This window comes from Symphodus melops, assembly GCF_947650265.1.
Source record: "Symphodus melops genome assembly, chromosome: 12".
NCBI classification, from domain to species: domain Eukaryota; kingdom Metazoa; phylum Chordata; class Actinopteri; order Labriformes; family Labridae; genus Symphodus; species Symphodus melops.
In genome coordinates this window covers 18,341,692-18,365,558 of record NC_136702.1, presented here as the reverse complement: position 1 = coordinate 18,365,558, position 23,867 = coordinate 18,341,692, and the positions used below count along the sequence as shown (strand labels likewise).

The 23,867-nt window shown below is 37.2% G+C and overlaps 1 protein-coding gene and 1 long non-coding RNA gene across 3 annotated transcripts in view; one reads left to right on the top strand and one right to left on the bottom strand.

The window, feature by feature from the left end:
• The window catches only part of lrp1bb (low density lipoprotein receptor-related protein 1Bb), a 276,595-nt gene that overhangs the window by 54,850 nt on the left and 197,878 nt on the right, over positions 1 to 23,867 (top strand). The window lies entirely within an intron of this gene.
• On the bottom strand, positions 4,289 to 7,338 carry LOC306832476. The gene is made up of 3 exons (XR_013780236.1): positions 7,267 to 7,338; positions 6,492 to 7,212; positions 4,289 to 5,385 (listed from the first exon to the last, which is right to left on the bottom strand). It is a non-coding gene; the product is annotated as an uncharacterized lncRNA (long non-coding RNA).

Below are 23,867 nucleotides of genomic sequence, written 5' to 3'. Positions count from 1 at the left end.
GTGTGGAGTGGACGGGGATGATTACCAAACTGGGCAGTGCTTTTTTCCCAGCAATTCATTTCGTCTTCACATCGTACAGACCTGCTTCACCAGCTGCATCGCTCACGCTGTGCAAAACTGTCCGAATTAGTCATTTACCAACCAATTGGAGTCCCTGAAGCTTGTAAATAAATGTTGAAGAAAACACTTTTTAGGCACCAAGACAATTACTCTCATATTGTCACTTTAGTTAAGGCATTTTTACAGATTCTCAAAGGACCATAGCAGTTAGAGATTAACTAAAACATGGAGAATATATTAATTCTAGACCGCTATCATTCCATTTCCATCCATCCCTCCAAGGATGCTCATAGCTAATTTGCCCTTGAAGCTACATTTTTCTTGTTAAGACCGGAGGGCTTTCCTTTCATCTCAGCCTTGCCTGTACTGCACATTTAGTGTGTATGATGTATGTGCAGTGAAAGACCAAATGGAGCTTTGCATGAGAGCAAATAGGATATGCTGTCACATTTTCACAAAGGAAAACATTACTTACTTTACAGGTGACAAACAAGGTTACTCCAAGAAGGTGGCACACAGAAATTACTTTCTACCCCTCGCCTTTCGAAGTAATTTGAATGTAAATAATGCTGATAGTAGAAAAACCTTCCCTCGAACTAACAGAAAATATGTACATAACAAGACTGTGGCAAACAATTTAGCTGGTGTACGAGCTTTTTGGATTTTTGTAGAACCTTTCCCAAATATAAACCATAGTCCTAGCTCAAGGATTGAAAATACAGATGATGAAGTTGTTTATTGTTGATTGCTGACTGCATTGACTGAGGAGCTCTCTACCATTGTGACATGGTAATCTTTTGTCTATTATGATTACACAAGGTTTTTTTTAGGATAAGAAAATGATTCAAGTATGTTAAGAGGTTCTCACTACATGTTGCAGCACTTAGGAATATGAGAGCCTGTGTGAATGCCATTCTATTGTGCTTGCAGTTTGTATACAAAATAGGGCTGCAAAGATTAGGTCAACTATAGGAAAAGCACTGATGTGTTTTGCTGTCGTTAAATCACTGTGGCTGGTAAAAACTCATCTGTTCTTGTAGTGGTGGAGGAAGTGGTGGTAGAAGTATTGCCATCACTGTTTGCAATATTCACAGAAAAAGAGAAGAAGACGTTCACATGAGTAATGGCAAAAAGCATTTGGGAACTTTTTTATCGAAAACAAATTGGCAAGTGCAAACTGTGAACTAACACCTGAAACACAGACACCCTGTAGCTGTGGTGTCTTTAAGTTACATATCTTTTAGATCTTTTTTATTAATTACTGAGCCCTTTGGATTATCTCAAGTATCATACTCATAACATTAGTGCCATATGTTAATCAGTCGCAAAAACATCTTTGATACTTGCTTGAATAACGTTTTGTTCTGTAACAAAACCAATAAATCTCAGCAATTTTCAGCATTAGTTGTTTGTTCTGGGGGCTTTTTTAGCCACCCTCATAGGACACTTAGATTATATAATTTTAACTTTTGAAACACCACCATTCTCTCAAGGTTACTTCTCTATCACCAACCAATCAAAATCAAGAAGGGGTGAGACTTCTATTATCAATGATAATCGTTGAGAAGAAACTACTCTGAGCAAACAATGAATATTAGAAGCAACAGACCTTACGATCACTACTGATGGAAGTGCAGAGTTGTAAACCAACTTTTGTAACTTAGCAACAGTAAGCACTCTATTACCTTGGAGAACACTTGTAGCCTTAAACAATATTAAAAAGATTAAGAAACACGAGAAATTCTGTTTATATAATTTCTTTTATGAAGATTGTAATAAAGAAAAACTTGTGGAAGAGGTAATTGAAGTTTTTTTTTTTTTTAAGCCTGTAGCCCTAAAGTCAAATACAGTAAAGTCTATAAAGCAGCTGCTCCTGAAGCTTAAAGCCATGAGGGCACTTTAATGATTGAAGGCAGTATAGTGAGCATGCCAATTTTTTTTTTTTTTTTTTTTTTTATCAACTCCAGGCTTTCTCATCTGGAATTGGCAAGGCAGTATAAAGGTACAGTTTTGGGAGATTCTACATCGCAAATTAAATGTAAAATGCTCATGCTCTTTCTTGTTCTCAGTGTTAATCGCTTTTTATTTGTTCTGTCTCCAATTAACACCTTTAAGATTCAGCGTAGAACAATGATACCTCGTAAAGAACAAACACTTTTACGTTTGTTGTGATATTTTCTTTTTTCTTTTAACCCTCCAGGTTTTAGGTGTTTGCCAGGAGAAGAGGCAGAACTGTAGCTTTTAAAGATGGTGGAACTGTTAAAGTAGAAGTAGAACTCACTAAGGAGTTGTTGACAGGAATGAGCCTTTGGACATGCGAGTAAAACTATCTTTCCTGGTTATTCATTGGAACAGCAAACGTACAGTACTGCAGTAGTATACCCTTAGATGAATCCCCTACTTGGCCGGGTAATCAAGTAAAAATAACTGAAAGGTTCTATGCTTGGGAAGCTAGTATAGCATCACTTTTTGTATTACCACTGCATCAGTGATACCAATCCATAATTGTAAGACAACAGATAACAGCTTTAATGCTGCTTTCAATACAATCTGCTTCATCATTATTTGCAACAGTTAAAACATAGCAATCAAAAAACTAAAGGATATGTATCAAAAGAAGAAAAAGCACAAACCTCTATGTATTAGCTTGCAAAGAATTCAATCCCATTCCACCTTCTCTTTTTCTGCAATAAAATAACGCTTGACTGTGGGCTCCAAAAATACTCTGTTTGTCAGAACTAGGTGAATTTTAAATGTTGTTTTGTGCCTGAACACTTGAAATGTCAAAGAAAAGCCGGAAAATAAAAGCAGTGGAGCATTTCTTTTAACATTGGTATTATTTCATGCTTTGTGCTGTGGTCACAAAAAGAAACTGTGACAAGTTGCATTTCAGACTCTGCTCCTCAGAGTGTGACGAGCGTTCAAGATGCCAGGTGGGGGGAACATTTTAGGCGGAAAGAGCAGGAAGTAAAGTCACCTTGCCTGGGGGAGCAAATTTGTGCGGTTTCTGGGATAACTTGTGTTGATGCTTAAAGTACTTCGAGTCAGTGACTCAGGTTGGCCAAAGGAGTCTATCACCTTCAGATGGCCGTTTGCCCATGGGTGGACACTTTGACTGCTGTTGCTCACAGGCTGTGCCTCTTACACAGAGCAGGTGGCATGAACATACTGCCAACAGGGACGTCTTTTTATGGCTCCAGTCTTTAATGAACACAGAAATCTTATCAGAATATTTGTACTCTGCTTTGAGGACCCTCACTGAACAGATTTCAATTACAGATAGGTGTATGTTGTTTGATGCCTTATAGCAGATTGTCAATTGTAATTCTCATCTGACTATTAACTCATGACTTATTAGAGACACAGATGGCTAATAACTGAAAAATGAACAATACAAACATGGTTTGCAGCTCTGCAATGTATCAATGTCAATCCTTTTGGACCATATTTAAGAGTAAGCTCTTCTTTTAAAAAAAACAGGCCTGACTGGTTTAAAACACAGATTTCATGTTCTTTCATTTACTTTTCCTCTGCGTTTGAGGGAGACGCCCCCCCCCACAATGTGTGATGCCTGTTTGTTGAGACGCTGCAGTCAGCTCTATAGTGCATGTGGGAATCATTGTGCTGTGTGGGGTTATTAATTGAGGACATCAATAACAACAGGCCATGTTTCTCTACCTCCCGAGGACAGCATTCATCATTTGAGGTCAGTGCAACTAGACAAGGCAAAATAGGGCAGAGTTGGTCATAGAAAGTAGGGTCTTGCTGAACCGGATATCTCCTCTACCTCTCACAGAAGTGACAAAGTGCCATAACATCAGCCACGCGTTGGTGTGAAATTACTACAGCATGTTTCTGCCTGTGGTAATGTGCATGGGTGACAAATCCAATCAGGTATTAGACATGTCTTTCCCCTGTGGTTGTCCTTTTTTGTCTTTCTGCATTTGTGAGAACGAACTATAAGTGGAATAAGAACATGCAGGGCCTGGTGGGCCTGGTAGGGATTTGTGTTTCTAGACTGTGAAATCATTCTGCATGTGAACCATACCCTTACCTCAAAATTGACTTAATATTATAAAAAGATTTAGATTACAAATATTTCTGATTTCTTTTTTTTTTTTTAGATAAACAAAGTTGTCTTTGTAATGGGCTTTTGTATGAAAAGCAATGTTACAAAAAAGCACAGAGACAGAACTGTTAAGAAGCGCAAAATTGAATCATGCCTTGACAGCAGGCTGATGTGTAATCTTTGCTCCATGTCCTCATTCAAATGTTGTGCCACCATATTCATGCACACACCTCCTAAAGACTGAACTGAGGAAGCCATCATGTCCTTGACTGTGACATTTTCAGCACAAAGCGTGTGCAAGCGTAACCTGACTAGCATTTCTCGCGTACAAGCTGCAATAAGGATTGAGTCGGGGATTCCTAGTGGGAACAGATGTGAATGAGGATTAGTCTTGGATCCTCTAGCCCCGTGTCTCTGGTGTGAGTTTCTCATACATTCCTAAACCCTGCGGTACACTCGGAACCTGGGAAACAAGCAAAGATGTTGATGCAGGGACGAAAAGCTGTTTTGCTGTCAGAGCCTTAGCAGAGAAACATTTTAGCATTAGGGCATTGAGAGAATCAGTTTCTCAGGCCTCATCGCTTAGTATCATTGGCCTTTTCCCTGCAGCAGCAATTTCATCCATGTCAGCAGATTGTATTGGAAAAATGCATGGCCTGTTTTGACACTTTCTCCTACAGATGCAGAGATACCCCTTTAACAACTCCAAAAATTCCACTTTTCGTATCTGTGCAAGCATGGCATGCACAGATAAAATGTAGCTAAAAACCTGACCCAAAACGTCTCTTGCATTCCAAATATTTTGTGGCCCTCCGAGAGGACTATTAAATTATGTCGGAGCATCGAGGTCATATAGTTAGAGTTAGTGTTGTGCTAAACTTCATTATGCTCCAAGAGGTTTCTTATGTTCTAACACCTTTTTAATAAAAAGGACTGTGCAGCATATTTTGTATTTGCATACGGGTATGTACACAGAAGGCTGGTATAAATGGAGCTCTCCCTTGGCAAGTGTCATGGCGCTTTATTTGTTGAAAATGTGGGATAATAATTCAGCCTATAGGCCACTGACGTTTGACCACTGACACAACTGTAATGTTAGGGACTTTACAGATCCTGGGAAAGTCACTTAGATCGTCGTTGTCGATTTTGCTAGCCCTTAATGGCAATTTAAATGTTGTGTGAGCATCAAGCTAATAATGAAATCCATGGTTCATCTTCGAAACAAATGCACACCCCCTTGGAGAATGATCCACTAACTGCTATACTCATAGATTTAGGTAGCCTGCCGCGAAACCGCTTTTTGCACGGCCTATTTTAAAAAAACACGGCCTTGAAATTATTGCACGGCTTGACCTAGGCCGTGCAAATATCTACATTTAATAGACGTGCTTACTACACGGGTTTCTATACGGTGCGCTAAATATCTGATTAGGCTACATTCTAATTCTGGCAAAGAATATGTTTGCCGAATACCGGTACTGAAAAGCTTAAACCCGATCCCGTTTACGTTTCTACAGCCACCCGTGTCCTATTTGGTAGACGGCGTGTCAGCCAGATGATGATAGCCGCTATGTAAATAGCGTCATATGATAGCAGCTAACCGCTGACAGCTAACCGCTAACTAATAAATTCAACAAAGGAGAAAAACGCTACACAAACAAAACCAACGAAGAAGACATCCAGTAGTTCATCCACTTTGTCATTGGCATGTGACTGTTTATTACAAGAACTCAATCAAGCTTTGTTTCAGAGAAGGCTGTGAGCGGCAAGGAGAAATACAGACGTAAACAATCAGCTGTGTATTACAGTCAATGCTTTAAACACGGCGGAGTTTTGTTTACCGACGTAACACGGGAAGTGACGATTTTTTCAACCAATCAGCAGGCTGCAGTGTTTAGCTCCACCTTTTCGGGTCAGCGCCACATTCGAATATGCTGACAGATGATTGACTTATCAAGGTCTAGAGATCTATTATTACTGGATGACACATGTAATATTATGAATTTATTTGTTTGTTGTTGGTTTTTTAAAGAAAGTGCAGATAGAAGTAGTGGGCCAACAAAGGGGTTAGACAACATGAACCAAGTGAGTCAAATGATGAAGGGGTGTGTCAGGGCAGGGGCTGTACAGTAAATCAACATTATCAAGCTTAGGAAAACTAAAATGTGAAAACTAAAATGTGTAACAATGCATCTTATTGAACAGAATGCACAATTTAGAGACTTATTCAGTTTTCTTCAAAACCAGTGTGTTAGGGAGCACATAACCTCTGCTCCGCGCCGCCGTGAGTGACACTGAAAAAAATTTGCACCCCCTGTATTTTTTTTTGCACCCCCTGTTTTCCCATTTCTGCCTAAATCACTGGCTATACTGGATCTATAGATCCTCCTTTATTGAAAACAATATCCCCAGACTGCATCACTTTATAACAGTAAAAGAAAATGTTTGCCTTGAAAAAGCCCATGATCCCTGTAATAATGACCATGGTCTTTGGAGTGGTCACTCAGTGAATGGACTTGAGCTAGTATAGCGCTTTTCTGGTCTTCTTACTACTCAAAGCCTTTTTTACATTGCCGGTGACATTTACCAATCTACCCCCACATTACGCAGATGGCAAAGGATGCTATGTAAAGTGTCCATCTGTTTAACTAATCCCTTTCATACACATTGACACACCGCTGACACAGCAGTAGGGGGGATTTGGGGTTCAGTGTCTTGCCCAAGGATGGGCATGCGACGCGTGACTGCAGGAGCTGGGGATCAAGCCCTCAACCCCCCTAGTTGAAAGACGACTCATTTACTGAGCCACTGCTGCCCACAATTTACAATTCTGCTGTGATACTGATTCTAACAATGATTATTTCCAAATATACCAAGTGGTTGATAACAAGTGTATTCATTTTGTATGCAAAATTGTTTTTACCCATCAATGTGGCACATTTGTTAGAGAAGGCTCAGGTAATGCTGCTGGCAGGCCCAGATATGTCCGCCATCAATCCTTATTGATGGTTTGTTCTGAGCTGATGTCACTGTTGAACGGGCAGATTTTGTTGTAATTGGCATGTTTGGATAAAATCTGTAAACTCATTTAATATCTTGGGAAATAACACCAAAGGACAAAAAGCTAAAATTCAAACTTTATTTCATAAAACATATTCATCCATAACCATGAGTGGCACTCAGTGGTCATTTGAAATGTGACATAATGCTAAGTTTAATTCAAGACTACCATGTGTTAGCTAAACTATTTTAATACTACTATGGGTGTTTTTCCGAAATCCATTAGTTTGGGAGATTTGATAAGCAGTTTGATAAGCATTTGCAATTCATTTTTGAATTGTCAACATATTTTTTTATTTTACCCAAAGAACCCTGATGTTTTTGGAGTTCTTTTTTTTTTCTTGTCTCACAGGCCTCAGGAGTAGCCTTTTGTATGTATTAGTACAGTGACTCACATTTATATTTTCACAATGGCATAAAATCATGTTCAAGTCCATTTTTCTAACTGAAATTTTTGGTAAACTACAGTATACCCGTCAAATTGAATGGGGAAAAAAAATGCTTACTATAAATATTTAGCCTGCTACATATTCAAATCCATGGAGCACGAGCAAGGGTTATGAAACATTCCAATCACTTTTTTTGTCTTTCTAATATCTTTCTTTTGTCCACATTGTTTGGAAGACTTCTGCAGGATCCCTTTAGCATTCTGTGAAAAATAGTAACTTCAGAGCTACGTTGACTTGCAAATCCAGTGGTTGGAACCATGATGATGAAATGATGTAATTTGTTAGGTCTAGTGGCACCACACCTGTTTCCTGTGCAAACAAGAAAGCAGATGTTTGGTGAAAATGAGTCATGGCGGTACAGCACACAGTCCATTTTACTTCTACAGACTCTTATTTTTTTTACAGCTTTTTAGAACTTTTTGAAGTGAAAAGGTACTCTGTAAATAACTTGGGACATAAGAGCTTCAACATCACTTTTGCATTATAAACTGAATGAGGTCTTTGTGAAAGCATAATTTCTGCTGTGGTTTATTGAACATGTGTAAGCTTTAATTCAAGTGTTGCCATAATGGTGTGATTCAGCAAATAATATTGCTGTGTGCTTGAAATATTTAATATCTCTATCACAGTATTCCTTTGAACCTCCAAATATTTCATCATTACGCTTTTGTTTATTATTCTTTACTTACACAAACATTTTCCACATTTTCCACATTTTTTTCTATATTTTTCATATCGACTCACTTTGAATAACTTGAATTTTGAATGACCGTTTTATGTCTCCTTCCAACACCCCACTGTGCTTTTACTGCGTTGGCATCACAACAATGTCTTGGAGGAACATAAAAATGCCAAACTTTATTCAAGTCTCACAAAACAGCTACCAGCTTTCCCGTACCTCTGAAAAGCAGCAACAAACAACCCATGGCTTACATTTTGACAACAATGACAGCCAAGCTTTAAAAAATGCCCGGAAGGAAGATGATGAGACAGGAATACAGGGTACATTTAAATTCCTTTTACCTTTAAACGAGTACTTCCCATCGTGAAATAGTTGTTGTTTAGATTTTTTTCTTAAAGATTTAACCTGTTTATGTAATACTAATGAGGATCTATGTCATGATTTGTTTCTGTTAGTCATTTTTTCTCAGCCTTTCATTGATGGGTATTATGGATTTCTGATTTGAATGAGGCTAATGCTGGTTTCTTAACTTTGTATTGTAGTGCCATAATTGTATTTTTCAGTTGACACTCAGTAAATAAGTTGGATCCGCATACAAAGAACAAAACCCTCTCTTTACCTGTCATGTTTGAAAGCTTGAAAGCATTTCTCATCTTTTCAAGAGCAGGAATTGCTATCATTTGTCTTGCAAAGTGCGAAAGGCTTTCAGCTTCTTCTTCCAAGCTGGAATTGCTATTCGCTAAACAACCAGCAAGAGAAAGCTGAAAAGCCTTTGACAGAATGGTGTAATAACTCTCCTGAGAGTATATAGGACAGAGAAACAACGCTTATGTTTCAGTAGATGTACTCTGACAGATCAATCTGTCATATGTAAGGCAGGCAAGTAGTAATTGCTTTTAAATGTGGTGATATTGCGTGCATGTTTTCAGCCTGGTAAACTGGCTTCATGTTTATTTCTTAGGTATTTCAATGTGTCTATACTCTCAGCTCTGAAATAAAACTTACTTAAATCTTTGATATAACAAAGAGAAGTAACAATACTTTTTTTTTTTTAAATTACATGATTTAGAAATATTCTAAAACACAGTAAAACTATGTAGAATTACGGAACAAATAAAATAAAAAAATAACATGCTGTCCTGTTTCTAGGTCAACGTTCAACCAAACTCAAACCTTTGCTAAAAGTACAATTAAACGAACATATCTTTCAGTGACTACTGTCTTTGAATTGTATTCTTTAAATTTAAGAATATATTCAGGTCATGCTCAAGTAGATCACATGTTCTAATCAGAGACTGATAGCTAAATTGCTAAACATGCAGCCAGTGTTCACCTGACTGTATATAAATATAGCTATAGCTTGAACACATTTCCAGAGGATCAATGCTTCCTATTCAAAAACATAGTGATACTTTAAATGAAAGTGCCAGAGTTGATATTGTCATTTGAATCAAAGAAGACCATTCTGATCATAAGGACTCTCTGTCTTATGGTTATGTATAATCATGTTCTTTATGTTTTACTTTATTCGTTTCTGTGATAAATTGTATCCTGCATTGGTCTCTTTCTTTTGTTGTTGAGGTTATTAGGTACAATTGTTTGCATCTCTTTAAAAGGGCAACCTACGGTCGGGCATGGACAATGTAGAATATAAATGCTGTGGTGTGTGGAAACGGTTCACTTGCTTCATCGAAATACAAATAAACATGAGCAAAGTAAAAGAAAAACCTTGAGACTCCTCTCAATAAAAAGTCCCTTACAAATAATTCTTACTTGCCATGGTCTTTGAAGGTCAGTAGTTTTGCCCTCATTAGTGGGGAAACAAGTCCAAACACTTGGTAGGCTAAGAAATGCTATAACGCCACAGTGGTAAACTGAAAAAAAGGTGTATTACTCAATCTTCTAGTTTTACAGCTGTAACAGGGGGATGGCTATAAGGATATGAACAGGGGATAGAATGGTGCTGCAGTGAATCAAATTGACAGTGAAACATGATGTTGGGAATATTTAAATCCTGGGGTGTTTTGCCACTCTGGAGTTGGACACCTGTACCAAACTGACTACATATTAACTAAGGAGGGATTCTGCTCCATCCTACAGAGATATGCTTTACCCAGTGGCTTGCATCTCTATGGAAAAGGATTCAGCCTGCAGTGGGATAATGACTGCAAACATTCCTCAAAGCTTTGCATACACTAAGAAGAGTAAGAAGAATACCATATGAGTCATAACTGTCATGCACATTCTTACACAGTCAATTTACCTTAGCCCATTTAACATTTATTTGGACACATGAAATACAAACAAATTGGCATTGGATAGCTTAGCAGTTATCTTCAGCACCTAAATGTATGGAGGCTACATTCGTTGTCACAGCTGACGGGGTTTCAAACCCAGCCTCTGTTCTTTTCTGCATGTGCTCCCCAATTCTCCTCTCCTAACATTCCCCACCTGTATTCCGCTCTCCTGTCCAATAAAAGCCAAAAGGGCCTAAAATTACTTTAAGATATAATTAAATACAAGAATGAGACATCATCACAAGAAACATTCAGACATTGTGCTCGGATGATGGATGAGACCGATCAAGTTTTGGAAAAAGGTGGAGCATCTTAATCTTAAGATCATATTTCCTAACAAGATGTCTGCTACTTCTATCGGTAAGTAGTGTAATACTCTGTCATATTCCACAGTTGTGTGCCTGGTGATAGGGTCATGTAGCTGTAGTGTGAATCAATAACATAAGCAATGACACTTTTGACATGCTTCCAAAGAGTCCCAAAATGTTTCCCCTTAGTTAAGTCTATTTATATTTTTTCTGAACTTTATTTTTTGCCCATCAGGAGGTGTTTCAAAAACTTATATATTTGAATGTCTAGTAGTGGGTTTTTCCTATTGTTGAATACTAACATGTGACATACTGTAGTACTGTAGTGCAGTGGTACTCTGTAACTGATTCCCTTTTGGATTCTGATATAACAGTTCGTGAAAAAGATAACTTTATCAAACCTCAAAGCAGATACATTACTCACATTTATAAACCTTGTTTGCAAAAATGTAAATGTTTGTCTTAAATAGTATGTTATCTTTATTTCCTTTAATAAGCTGGAACTTGAGTTGTATCAATAAATTTGGCATGTTGATATTGTACCTCATTTCCAAATGTCAGAAATCTAAATGTTGCTTTGTCAATTATAAAACTAAACTAATGATTACGACTGGTGGAGAGCAAAAGGACTGGACCTAGAATTGAACCTTGAGGAACTCCAAGCTATAGAAATGTTTTTGATGCTAAACACAGTTTCATCTATATTCTTTTTTTGCTCTGGATGAACAACAGAGTACTTAAAAAAAATTAATCAATGTGCCTGTTAAAAAATGATGGCACTTTATTTCTTCTTAAAAGCACATCACAGTTTTAAAAGAAATGGAATTGGATCAAACAAATATGTGAAGGGTTTACCTTGAAGTTAACATTACAATCCTACTCCACAACCAAGATTAGTTTCTCCTAACTCAGAGAGAGCACGTAAAAACAACTAATTTTTCATTACTGTTTTATCCAGGTTAGCACGTCAGCATTTCTGGAGTTGAAAAATGAAGCCAATGCAGAAGTGCAACAAACTGCAGTTTCTTAGATGTCCACCTGAGGCTGAATGTAGAAAAAAAAAAATCCTGTTTAGTCTGGATGAAAAATCAAATTTGATCTGTATAGCATATTTCTTGATAAGCACAAACTGTAGACAAAGAGTAAGGTCCTCTACGTGCTTTTTGTAAAGTGTCTCGAGATGAATTGATGCTAGACAAATTGATTTGAGATTGATTGATACTGGGGGGATATTTTGTTTAAATAATTAATAAGGGACATCAGAAAATGCATCCATATATGTGCAGTCTATGGTCTTTACCTATAGTTTTCTAAAAGTAAAGGGATTTTAAATATTTATTATTTGAGGACATTTAATACTCACACCAGCTGACCAAGGATTAAAAAAAAACAAAAAACAACATCTATATAATTTTAGTTAACACATTCACTGAACTCTAAAACAGGATGGGCCATTTGGTTTCACATCCTCAGTTCATTTAACATAATGAGAGGACACAATTGTTTGTGTGTTCCTATATATGTGAGAGATGAGTGGGTGTGGTTTTTTTTAATTGATCCACTGCCCCTTTAGAGTTGCTGTTCACATCCCCTGTCAGGTTATTCACAGCTATAAATCCTTGCACTGAAGGATTATCTCTCTACTTTGGTCATACGGAGTCAGATTTAACAGACTGCTGCTTCCTCAAATCTTTGTTCTTTGTTGCCATGACAACTTATTAATTCAATGTGAAAAACCCAATGGTTCCTCCCCAGGCACAAAAGATATGGCGAAGAAAAATCACTCAATTCTGATGATTACTTGTGAGGTGAAATAGGGGAATTACCTGATGCACTGTAATGATTAATCTGATTTATTTTTGTCCAAATTTCCTTGATATCTCTGTAGGTATTGAGTCAAGCTCCTTTTTCCTACAGTTTTTTTTTTGGTTTTTTATTTAATATGTTTGGTTTGTTATAAAACTAACGCTCTTATTTTTTCACTCTGCTAACTGCTAATGTGGAAAATCCGGCAAGCTCACTCTGTGTCAGTTCTTATTTGTTGTCGGGTTTAGAGTGTAAATCAAAATGAGGTTTTTAGATCCTGTGTTGCTGCACAGCCCTTTGTTACAGTAAAGTTCATTGTTGTTTGTGTTGGGTCAGTGTTAAACAAAGCTACTAAAAGGTCACATAGTTGTTTTACTACCTTTTCTCCTAATAAGAATAACCTTCGTTTTATTACAGAGAGCATGAACTGTGCTGCACTTGTTAACTCAAACCCACAAGTTCTTGACAACCTTGTTAATTAGATGTAAAAAGGTCATATAACAAGTCATGAATAGAGTTACAAAAGTCTACAACAACTAGATGTTGTTGGTAATTGGAACATTATTGCTAGACTGTTACTTTCACACTTTATTACACTGAAAAGGGTGTAAAAAAATCACAGCTTTTACTCAACGTTCTTTAACATTTATGTTTTTTGACACAAACATTTCTCTCAGTAATTAAGGCAAACATGAATTAATTATGTTTAATTTACAGAAAGCTCACATTTCTCTCTCTGCCATAAAAAGAGTGAACAGATGATAAAGGTTTGGTTTGGATGATTTAATTGAATATAATCTTGTAGTGTACAATATAAGGGGTTACTCTCTTTCATATGTGAGTGGTCGTTCATATGCCATGTCAAAATAGTCATCTCATTATCATGTAATCAGATACAGTATGTGTGTTCATCACAGCTGATGACCTTTACTTCTTTCCCGAGGGCAACATGTCATGAGTCATAGTGTCATGAAGCTGTCACAGCTAGCCTTCACCCTCACACTGTACTCTGTCAATAGTAAGAGAGAGAGAAGCTTAACAAACTTTCATTGCTCATTCTATCCTTCCACCTTCAGCGTCAGACACCAAATTGATTTCAATCAGACAATAAAGGAGATCTGATCCTCCCTCTGTTGACTCATTTTCATGCCCCTAACAGGCCCATCCGATCAACTTTTCTGATGGATTTTGACTGTAACAGCTTCTGGCCCCTTTCAATACGGATAATCTTTTTTCAATTTTGAAGCGTTCAAACAGGATCGGTGCTGTATTGGTGTTTGCTCTGAGGTTTCAACAGTTTTATTCACTAAATACTTTGATCTTTTAATTCCTGTCGCTCTTTCTACCTCAAAGAGAAAAAAAACAAAGATGTGCATGTCTGTATTTGATATTGTGAGAACTGAGATGTGCAGAAGGCCGTACTACAGTTGGCAGGACAGCAGATCATTTGCCCTCGTTTGATGAGTAGGCTGATGGGCTTTCATCAGCCTTTGTGTCTTGTCTGTTGGGGTTGGTTGAATGAGTGATGTTGAGTGTTGTGTTATGGATGCTTGATTGAGGTGAATAATTGAGATGGGGATGTTGGTGGTGGTAATGACAGGGGAGTGGTGAAAGCTTTGAAGCCTGACTCAGACCTCGTCTTCTCCCATCACGTGGAGCCACAGATGGAACAAATCTTTTTTTTAGGGTAATGATGATGGGCACAAGATGCTTAGATTGATGATGGTTATGAAGTTGTATCTTATTATGTGATATGTACACAAGAACAATTAAAGAAAATAAGATCATCCTGCCAGTTCTTAATGGGTTGTAACTCAAATTATAGCTAGCAGCTCGCTTTTTAACCTCCTTAATAAATTGACAAAAGCTCACAGAATTTGTATCCTGAATGGACATCATGTAACAAAGTGTATTACATGAAGTAAAGTGCAAGTATTGAGCAAAGTGCTTACCTTTCATTTATTTCAACTATATTGGCCTTCAATCATCTGTATGACTATATTCAGAGGTAGCTATAATTACGTTGAGTGTTTCTTGCCAGCTACAATTTTATATGATAGTATGAGCCTTTCTCCTGCGCACTTTTGTAATAGTATTGGGCACCGTTATTGTGTTATTATCCTTCGATACAAAGGCTAAAAGTTGTGTGCGTTTAGTGAAGTAGGCTAGAATGAACACACTATGTAACGCAGTCCTTCTCAAATAGTGGGGCGTGGCGAGGTGTCAGGCATGGGGAATTTAAGTATAGAGAAGTTTGTGACAGTAGCGAAAAGAAAAATGGAGGAGGCGTCAGAGTCAAGAAAAGCAAGTGACGATAACCGGCATAATCCTAATAAAACTATGAAATACAACATTTTGATAATCAGGCAATTGCAGGGTCCGAAAATAACACCCGCCATGCGCCAAATGCGGGTAGATTTTCCTTTAGTGAGTACATTTCAGAGGGCTATCTGCCACAAGGTGGGTAAATGTTTTACCAAAGAGTCATCAAAACTATGCTATTAGTATGTTGCGCATTATAGCTGCAGCTATACTCCTCTCTCTGCTGCCAAAGAGTCAAACACACCAACATTCATTTCAGCGCAAACGCACACACATACATGCTCACACCCTGGAGTGCCAGCCACCACGCGCGACGCGGTGCACCCCTTTTATCTTTCAGTGCATCAGGATACAGTTAATCCCTACAGACTGAGTCGGGAGCACACGTGATCAGGTCAAAGTTCAGTTTTCTCCGTTCACTCTCACCGTGTCTACAGCTGATAGTAGCTCGCGAAATGCACACTAATAATGAGCAAACTGATTACATTAAGTGTCTAATATTGTCAAAGATAAATTATTTAGTGGAATTATAATTTATTTTTCTCTGATAGATTTTAGTTTTTAGTCTATAATGTTTAAAAAAAAATAAAAAATCTCAATTTCCTGCTCTGATAAAATGATTCAATCTGTGACTTAAATCTGTAATCGATTCAACAGAACATAATGCTTTCTCTATCAAATGTACTGCAACAGATTTGTATGTGACACAAACATACAATTTGTTATTTTGGCCTGTAAAAAATATGTTTGGCCGGTGAATTTTTTTATCTACCCGCCATCGTGGCCAGTGAGTCATTACATTTTGGACACTGGGTTATTGTATGCAGAATTCTGGTGCCATCAACGCATACAATGGTTTAGTACAGATAAATAAATAAATACATACTATCTGGTTCTCAATAGTATTTCAATTTTTATTTGTATTTTTGTTGGGGGGGGGGGGGCATGAAAAAATGTTTTTCCCCTCAGGGGGGCATGACAGAAAATAATTGAGAAACACTGATGAAAAGTAATATTTTTCTTTCTCTTCTTTCTTTTTCTTTTTCTTGAAGTAACAGTAGCATTCGTTGTCTTCCCCCCTTTGTTTTGGCAAGGGATGAGTACCTCTCCACAGTTGCTGGCTTGACGTAGCCATCATGGGACAGAAAGGCAGTCAGTCTTTCAATTTCTATTCCAATTCCTCGTATAAGTGAGCCTTTCCCTGCCTTTCCTGCTTTTCAAAGTTGGCCTGCTTTTTATATGGGCAGTTAGGTCAAAGATAGAGTCAGCTTTTTCCTTCAAAAATAAATAGATTAATACAAAAGTAGCACCACTCAATCATAACTTGTGGGCCTCAATACATGTGTGGTGTTGGTGACTGTTTCTGCAGAGACCCTATCGTCCGCCCGGAGTTTGATGTGTTGTTTTTGTTTATAAGAGTCATTTCTGGGCATGGAGCTGAGGTATTTCCCTCAGTTAGTGACTGCATGCAGGGGAGTCCAGCAGTGGATACCATTCAGCGGCTGGATGCCACCTAATATGACAGATTTTGGCAAGAAAATATAGTCATTGCAAGATGATAAGCCTTGAGATAAAGCTCAATTCAAAACAAGGCTTTACCTCTGGTTGGCTTTGTTAGAGTTGTGCTGCTTTCTGTTGGACAGGCAGGTGCCACACACCAGTGGTAAGGGTGTGCTATAGTGTGGTAGCTTGCGGCGTATGAACAAGCCGTAACTGACACACTATGTCCTGCAGTTAGTGTGCGCTTCTTGGGGCAATGAACCCAGGAGGAGGGATCCAGTTGGAATGTTGTTTGTACAACCTGCAACAAACAATGCTACTGACTCTACCTTGAAGTTTCATTTAACATATCCTTGGTGGCAACTCCTTTCAGACCTGCCACAAGGGTTTTCTTCACATGAGCAGAAATGTGGCCGTTTATATTCTTAGTAGCTGGTGAAAGAGTCCACAGACGACATGCTTGAGGGTGACATCTTAAAAAAGGTTCCTTTTATAGTGATGCCTGAAAAAAAGAGATGAGTCCTTCACCCAAAGAAAGTATTGTTAGCAAAAGTGCTCAAAGACATTTCAAGAGATTTGGGGAAATTAAATTAAGGGATATTTAATTAAAGATCTAAGTTACTGTCTCACCCCCAAAGGGATGAAGGAATAGTTATATTATGAGGTGAATCTGCACATCAGAGAGTGGAACAAAAGTTTATATGTAATACAATATTTAAAAGTAAAAGGAATAGATAGTTATTCATCAAACTGGCACAGAATGGTTATGTCTGTTAAATTTTTTAAAGTGTTCTCGTTTTCTTCAAACCAGATGAGATTCTCTTCTCTTTCTGCTTTGCTTATGAAACACTGATTCCTTTTTTTAAGGTGAGGATTTTAATTGAAAACGCAAAATGTTTGAAAAGTCTACCTTTTCTTTTGTCACTGTAAATTAGATCTTAAGGAAAAGCTTGCCTTTTTTTTTTTTTTTTTTTTATAAAAGTCGGTCCTCACTCTTTTGCATAATAAAACCTGTAAACAGTATGGTGGCTCAAAATTTCCACAAATAAAGGATTACAATTTGTCAATTTAAGGCAAATATATTCAACCTTACAAAAAATTAAAATGTCCATCAGTTTCTCTCAAATCACATCAAAGAATGAATGTCCTGTTGTTTCTGATTTCTATATCAAGGATAAAAATAGTATTAATAAAATTGCTCGACTAAAATCTGGAACCAACAGATTTACATACAAATGTATTTGAATACATTACCCATTAGGTTCAGAAAGATTGATTTGTAAAAAGACTGAGAAAAGCTAATGAGTGTTCAGAGGTCATAATTAAACCATAAATGCCTCAATTTGCCTTTACATCCTCTCTCCATTCAGGATCCTACAATGACTTGCATGAAAGCCTATAACACAAATCACATTATATATCTGCAGGGCAGAAAGGCAGTTCTTCCCGTTCCATGGCTTTGAAGAGGAATTGAGATATTTTCCCTTTTAGGAAGTATTAATGGTGCCAGATTAGTCTTTGCTTCAGGCCAAGCTGTGGAAAGCACTGTTCTTAGTTTTGTTTAACAAGTAATATGTGTTGCTTATCATTTCCTTTCATTGACTTTGGGGCCTGCCCGAGATACTAAGAACATAGTGCACCCGCATATATCTGCAACGTTGGCTTGTAAAATGGGCTAAACAGTACTTCCCCCCCTTGAATATATGTGTTTTACAGTGTGTATGAACAGCGTACATTGACAATTACCATATTAGGAGGGATGTAACGATTTACTCAACTCATAATATGATTCACGATACAATTCAATTAAATACAGAAGGACTTGATGTACGTGAACCGACTTTGCTTTGTTGCTCCAGAATAAGGAGGGGGAGGTCTTGACTTGCACTTGACATTTATCTTCTCCCCATTTCATTTTTGTCTCGGGGAAACCAAAATGCTTCCACACCTCCGATTTCAAAGATGGTGGTGCATCCTCAATTTTCAAAATCTTGCTGTACAGCTGCTGAGGCTCACTATGTTATAGTGATTCATTTTTCATAGTACCAATATGAATCTTGACACCTTTGTATCAATTCATCACAATTTTATGATTAATCTTAAGTAAGAAAAAAAATACATCATTTAAGAAATGTAAGTCACATCACTATTTTCCTCTGACTCTTGGTAAGAAGGCAAACATGAGCATTAACCGAAATGCAACTTTTGCTTTCTTTTCAGTGTTTCATTAATTAACAAGTGCAAAGGTTGTATTTTAATCTTTTGTTTTCATTTATGTCATATATATCTGAAAAACCATACTGGAATAAATTGTTGATTACCTGCAATCACATGGCTGCCTCTATGGAAATTAACATGCAATTCAATACTTTATTTGTGGCATGAAGAAATAGTTTATAACTGTAAATTATTCATTTATTAAAAAACTATTAAACTTTAACTGTCCTAACATTATGCTTTTAGTGAGTGATATGTCCCTCTCTTGTTTCAGGTACTAATTATATCCGGGACCCAAAACAACCAAAGACAACAAAATAAAATAAAAATAATTTTTGTTTTCACACACTTAATGAAAATAGCATTATTCTTATATCTGTCCTTTATGCCATTGCCTCAATTACCATGGATTTAAAAATACAAATCAAGTCAAGTCAGAGTTTTCTTATATAGCAAGTTAAAATGTGTTAAGATCGATTGAAAGAAACTTGATGAAAAAAAATTATTAAAACAACCCAACAACAAAATTGAAGATTAGAGTACAAAAGTAGAAGTCCATACAAACATTTTGGGAAACTGCTGTAAACAGGAAGCAGGAGCCGAAAAGGTTGCCTTGCCCCCCTTGAGATCTAATTGGCCACCCCTGGTTCCAAAATATTAAATTATTTTGTATAAATATATTATATATTATATTATTATATTATTTAGAATGTGTCACAACAGGCTTTTAGCTCTCTCTGTATTTTATTCTGACACATTTCCTTTAGTTTGTACTTCAGATTATGGAGTGTGGACAGATACCTTCTGTTTAAGTTTTCACACATGCAATCTTATTAGCATTTTGTCTGGGCGGTGGCTCCTCCTGCTGATCCTCCTCTGCCTTCTCCAAGGGCAGGCATGACAAGGTATGTTAGAGAACCAGTGTTTAGCACTGAATTTATATCTCTGAGAACCAAACAAGTGCAACTCAACTTTTACTGCAGGTCTGTGCTTATTGCCAACATTCTGTTGCTCGCCATTCAGTGAGTAATTGAAACTAATATTTTCCAGATGGCAGCAGTTCTTCCTGCAATACTGGCTCCGATTAGTCAAACATACTGTTTAAAGCTGCATCACACTGTTTGTAACATGCACTGCTGTTTTATGTGGAGCCAGGATGATGTCAATCAAAATGTGTTCCACCACAAGTTTAAAGATTGAGTCATCACCAAAGATTCATTTGATATTTATTTGTTTGCCAAGTTTAGCATTGTGGAGTCAAGCTACCTCCTGTATTTGCAAAAGTCATATAGCTGTCATTTAAAGATGGATTCAATGCCTGTGTGGAAGTAATGCTCTCCGTCTATAATGTTCTGTATGACTGTGTTTTATTTGTTGAGGTTGTAGATTTTGATAATCTCTTCTGATAGTTGCTCTTGAACGAGTCTTTTGATTCTAAAATGTATTCCCTGTTTGCGTGACATTTACTGCATCTTCTCTCCGTCTGCCAGTCTCAGATTCTGCCCATCTCAAAAATATGTGACTCACTAAAGCTCCTTTGTCACCTTTTCGAACAGAAAAGAAAGCTAAACGTGTTACTTCCAATCAGTTTCCAGCACTGAGGTTGTAAAAGTAGAGCAATATCATACACATGCAACTGCTGTCTTTATGATATCTAAATTAGCCCCTTTAGAGCTTCCTGAACTTATTAAACAACAGTGTAGAATCAATATGTAAAGCATATTCGTGCCTATACCTGAAAATGGTGTGCTTCTCAAATAATGAGTATTTATAACAGCATTTGTATGCACGCAATTTTTATTTTATAAATCACGATGCACTTGGAAATGTAAACGTAAAGATCCGCCCCCATAAGCCACCATCTACACACCCACATTGAAACCTAAATGGTCAACGCTAATTACATTATGGATGAAAATGCATACAACCAAGCAGGCAAATCAAAGGTTTCTTGTACCAGTTTTCACAGCCACATACATAAGTAAGACAGACAAAATAAACCTTCTGACCCAGAAATTGAGGTGAACGAAATGAATGTCAAAAAGGAGATATTGTTAGTTTGCTGCAGCAGGAGGGTCACAAACTACAGCAACTACATTACTGCTGCATTCATGCAGTCCTCCTACAGTGATAAAACATTCATCATAACACTCATATCTGCAGTTTTTTTGGTGCCCACTGATTTCTTCATATAATGTAAGAGTGCTCAGGTCAGTCAGCATTCTCTATCACTCTACTACAGTCTTAATCAGACGTTTGATCAGTGGAAAAAACAGCTCCTGATTGTTAGCCACATTTTATCATGGGAAATTCTGCACTCTGACTAATAATGAAGATACCTAGGACTAATTATCATGTGAGAGATGCCCTGACTTAATTTACACACTTTTCTCAGTAACCTAAAGATGGACAGGTGATGATGTGCAGGTGTTGAACATATTCTTAGTAAATAGAAAGCAAATTGTGTGAAAGAGCCATCGTCATGTCCCTGTGTGCTCTGTGCATCTTCTACCTCAGTAATCTTTCACTTGATCTTTATTGCATTTTAATTAGTTCATACTGAAACTTACATAAGGACAGATAAAAACGTATTTTTATCTGTCCTTTCTACGGGCGCACATACAGCATAAACAAAACTGCCAGTTATAATGGTTCTGATGACGTGGATCTGACAGTGAAGTTTGATATTTTGTGTGATAAAATGTGTGAGATGCATCATTTTACCTTCTGGCGTCAATTCACCACCTTGCCGTGGCGATTCCCCCTGCCTCCAGAGTGTCCAAATGTCTAGGTCAGTGTTTGCTTACCAGTGCCCACATTATACAGCCAGGTTGTTTTTATTGATCACAAACTAAAAAGTTTTAGTTTCAGGTCCCTTCTTTGGGCTAATAAATAAAAAAAACTCTGATATGATTATTGACTTCAATAATCATACAGAAATAAACAACTTAACTCCGAACCTTTAAATTATGATTGTCTGTGCTTATCTATGATTGAGCTAAGCCTAGATTAGACAAGATGACATATTTATTTTGACTCTCTAGTAAATGTTTTTTTTTTCTTTTTTTTTTTTAACCAAATAATGTGTTCTTGAATAAATAAAATGGTTGAAAGAAGAAATTATTATCCATCAGTGTCTTTTAGCTTATGTTACAGGAAATCTATGACTAAGTACACTTAATTCATTGTTGCGCATGAAAATAACATTTCATTGGTCCTGAAGGTATTCTTCCCACTTTTCGGTTCATATCACACTTTAAACAGTCACACGGCTATCATGGCTAATAAGGCTGGTTTGTTTTGTCAAGCATATTGGAAGAGACATGTTTCCCCATTTCTAATGGAACGGAGCTAATCAGATCTGTGGAAGCTGACTCCCAGCTGTGCAACTTTGAATTCACTGAAGGGTAAAGTGGAAAAACTTAAATAAAGGGCAAGTCCATCTTGATCATATGCTTCTTTGGTCCGGTGGAAGGAAATGAGACGGAAATGTCACATTAGCAATGCAAAGTGGTTTATTATGCCGTGAAGAGAGTAAAACTCAAGTCTTTTCTGCAAATTTAATTTTGGCTTGTTCTATTTATTGGAAAACTTTCCCGATGCTTGACGCTCTGAACACTGACACTTGACAATGAAACTTAAAACAAGTTTAATATTGTGAAAAAATATATTTTTTTTTTCTCATGAAGCGACAAAAATGTTTTAAATTGTCTTTCAGTTGGCATTCAAAAATAATGGGAAAAAAAAAAAAAAAAGTACCCCAATTCCTCCTTTTGTCAAATGTACTTGATGGCAGATATGTCTTTTCAGACATTGATGTCTCGTTTCCAATATGTAATGAACCGGTGTCCTCGATCTATAAATGTATGGATGATGCCTCCTCATGTTTAAAGCAGATAGAAGCGATGGCCCGTTGGTGCAAAGGGCGAGCAACAGCTGAAACGATGTTCATTTAGGGAAAAAAAAGAACTTATTCGGAAACGCTGTGTAGTCCAAAGCAACTGCATACTTTTAAAACAAAAGCAAAAAATAAGACATGCAAAAAACCCTTCTTTTAGATCTTTGACTACTTGTATTGAGAGCTTTAGAAAGATTTAAATAAGTAGCCCTGTAGCTTGATAAAAAGTATTTAAACATAATTAAATGTAACAAATTTGTTCTTCTTTGTTTATTTCTTTCTTGCTTGCTTGCTTTCACAGAAGTCTTATATATAAATACTTGTGATGGAGTTGATGAAGCCCATATTTATGTTCACGCTGTTGGTTTGATATATGGAAATTCATTATTGTATAGATATTTTCAATTTTCCAATAAAAAAAAATGTTCTGGGGTTTAATTCTATTGGCATATAAAACATATATTGTTTGCCTTTTTGTATTTGACAGTAAAAGTAGGTACGGGACACCACTGTATATCTTCTTACTTAAACCCACATTTGAGATTATTTGTAATGCTGCAATCTACAGTTATGTGTGGTTTTGAGGTGGACATGGAACTGTATTGGCTTACCTATCTGCAGCAGTTTTACAATGAGGGGCGAGTGAGGAATGTGATTCCTCACCATAACAGCTCTCCCTCCATTCTGATAATGCAGTTTAATCTGGAGGCTACACCCTAAGGACTGACATGCCCCACAGAGTATCTGCGTGCATTGGACAAAACCCAGTGGACACCTTGACTGGCACTTCACCCCTGGGTGATGACAAAAACCCTGTCTGCTTAAGCAGCTATTACTCTACCTGATTGGTAATCATGACATGGAGTGGGACATAAATCCCTTTCTCTGCTGCTGGTTAAGATAGAGGTCTGTGCAGGAACACAGTGATTAGGTGACCTTGGATGGATCATGGAAAGGGGGCCATGAGAGAGGAGGCTTGGGGGGGGGGGTCCAACTTTTCTATTATTGGCACTATAATGGCACATTCTTATGCAAATGAAATTCAAATATGTAGGGTACATGAAACCAGTTAGCACTTCAAATACGTGACGGACGTTTTCTATCTGACTATATGCTGCAAATTGTTTTAATATCCAATCAGCCTGAACATTTTACCTGTTTTATCTGGAAACATTAAAATGCCATTGTTCTATCCTCAT